The sequence below is a fragment of the Malus sylvestris genome, chromosome 11 (genome assembly GCF_916048215.2).
Source record: "Malus sylvestris chromosome 11, drMalSylv7.2, whole genome shotgun sequence".
Taxonomy (NCBI): domain Eukaryota; kingdom Viridiplantae; phylum Streptophyta; class Magnoliopsida; order Rosales; family Rosaceae; genus Malus; species Malus sylvestris.
In genome coordinates, this window is record NC_062270.1 from 8,073,567 (window position 1) to 8,076,584 (window position 3,018).

Consider the following 3,018-nt stretch of genomic DNA (forward strand, 5'->3'; position numbering starts at 1 on the left):
CCTTTGTTCTCCAATGCAGGCAAACAAACAACTATATACACATACATTCTCTACAACAAAAGACGGCAGAAGTCACTGTCTTTTTCAAACGCAACCAATTACAGTCAATGAAACTTATTATGCACGACATGATAAAATGATTTATATAGCCTTATCGTACTAGGACTAGCATACGACAGAGCCTCAGGTTACTTATGCACATCATTTTTCACTCTTTGAACAAGAATGACTTACGAAAGAGACTTGGCTGCTGAAAAATCAGCACAACTCGTGATTCGCTCTCAGCAGGAAGGGCTGCTGATTCTTTGAGCAGCCAAGTTAAATCCATGACTTAGATGGAATGAGTTCATCCCCACCACAACGTTACAATTCAATTTCTTTTCACGTGTCATCGTTAGAAAATGGCATATAACAAAATAATACGTGGGAGATTCACTGTTAATATTCTTGTAGTGCTTACTCTTTTAAGGATTCTTTCAACATTGTTGTGAAGCCAAAAATAATCAAGAGACGACACGTGGATTGTAGGGTGAAAATGACAAAATTACCCTTAATGACCACCGGAATTCCTACGCGCGAGCAGTGGATAATCATCCCACAATCAAATCAAAGGTGCCCAAAATAGGTATTTATTCAAAATCTATTTCATCCATCCTCATCAAATCTTCTCCACAAGGTAACCCCCAAAGCATTCCTTTCAAATCATATTAATTAGCTAATTAATTGATTTATTACCTAATTAATCTATTAATTGGCTAATTAACTACCAATTTCACACAAAAATGCCACAAAGGGCCGGTTACCATCTCTCCAAAGGGGGCCGGCCATGCCCTATATATAATATCCCATTTTCTCTAAAAACCTAAGTTCTACACTTTTGCTAAATTCTCCAAATTCTCCAAACGCTTTTCCCTCAAAATTCTAACTTTGACATCGGAGGTTCTTCGACCAAAGCCCCCCCTCCCCCCCCAAAAAAAATTTATCGTGGGTGCGTGAGGCTATTGGCCTTAACCTAAGGTGTTGTTTTTTTTTTTGTAGGTGCAATTTTGTCCAAAAACAAGGAGAAAGAAATTTGCATCCACAAATTGGTGTTTTCATTGAGAGTTGAGTCACACACTCATAGAAGACTTTCGCATCTAAGGTTTTTTGTTTCTTTGCTTATTTGTAGATTTTTCGTACGTTCTTATTCTTGGAATTTTTATTTCTAAAACTTCTTTGATAAAATGTAAACGTACAATGGCAAGAGATTCAAAAACCTCGACAAACGGAAATTTCAACGTTCAAGAAGGCTCAACATAGCGGTGAGTGGAGCGACACCCCCACGAGACATTACCATGGCAACCACCACGGTAGCCACACTTGGCAAAACCCACCGCTCCAAAGCCACGGCCTAAGCCATGCCATTTCAACCTTCAAGGGTCTAAGCCCTAGCCGAGCCGGCCCGTGTTGCCCAAATCCAACGCGAGCCCAATGCGTTGCCAAACCAAGCCCTAGCCTTGCACCCACATGCACCACACACCGAGCAGCCCACTCCCGTGGCCTAGCTTGCTCTAGCGGCCCAGCCTGCTCCCGTGGCCTTCAAAGCAACCCAAATTGGTCCAAGATTAGGTCAATCGCCCTGGCTTCAAATTTTTGGGCATACGGTTGAACCGAGGGCATTTTCACTATATTTCTCTACGGATTTGACATTTCCCAACTCAAATCTCGTTCACGAAGTCCACCATACTTCCACAGCTCAAGGAGACGCATTCCTTTCAAGCTTTTTCAATCCATATAGAGAACTACACTTGTCTCGACAAGTCATAGAATTGACGAGCGTCCTTGCATAATAGACGACCTTGGTGAAAGCTCTTGCATCGCACCGAGATGCAATGTGCCCCAAACAAGGTGTCCCAAAGTAGGACAAGGGCAGACGAATAACATCTCAAACAGCGTCCTGGTAAGCACCACATGCACCGTAGATGTTATTCGTCATATTGCTTGATTAAGAAAAAGTCCTACCACTTGTTCAACGTCAAGAAGTACCCAAATGAGTCGCTTCGCAACTATGTGAAGAGGTTCAAAGTAGAGAAGGTAAAGATAGTCGGATGCAATGACTCGATAGCTAGAGCAGCCTTCCAAAAACGACTCCCAACAGAACACCCGCTGTTCGGAGAATTGATCATGAAAGAAGATCTAACTCTAGCAAACTCTTTAGCTATAGCAGAGAAACATGCACTTTGGGACGAGGTTCGCCGATGCAAATTCAAGGAAAATCCAAACGATCTTGAATATGAAGTCTCCCATTACTCCGAAGAAGATTCAAGGTCTGACTGGACGAGCAGCCACATCTGAAGCAGCAATAAGCTCTACCATCATACGAGAAGAGTTAGGGGCCCGACTACCTATATTTCACAGTTCAAAAGCTCTCATCGATGTTACCAAAAATTCAAAAGCTAACTTTGGCAATAGTTGTTACAACTCGGAAGCTCAAGTTTTACCTTCAGACGCACACAGTCATCCTTATGATGTGTTATTTCGCTCAATTCAGATGCGCGATGATAAAGGCGTAAACACTGGTGGATGCAAAGTTTTCTAACGAACGCAACAAGTCGGCCTAAAAGGTACGCCAAGGGCAGACGAACACTAAAAGAACGCACTCGGAAATAGGTTTTGTCCTTGTCGCCCCAAAAGATTCTACATAGGAGCAACATGTACCGGCAGTTGAACACCACATCCTGCTACATATCACACGGCCCCAGCCGACCCTTGCTCGATAATTCAACTCTAAAGTGGCCAAATACCGGCAGTTGAGCATCTCCCCGCTGCGTGTAACATGGCCTCAGCTTCACGGCTTCCTACCACACATTCACAACATAACAGGGTGACCCAACAACGGTTTCACAGCTCCCTACTGCGCCTTAACACCGAGCCTAGGCGACGTAACAAAACGGCCAAAAAATGCCATGGAGGTAGCCGAGCACGCCCTAGCCGCGCTTGCTCCACCCAATGGAGACTTCTGGCATTTGCATGTTAACG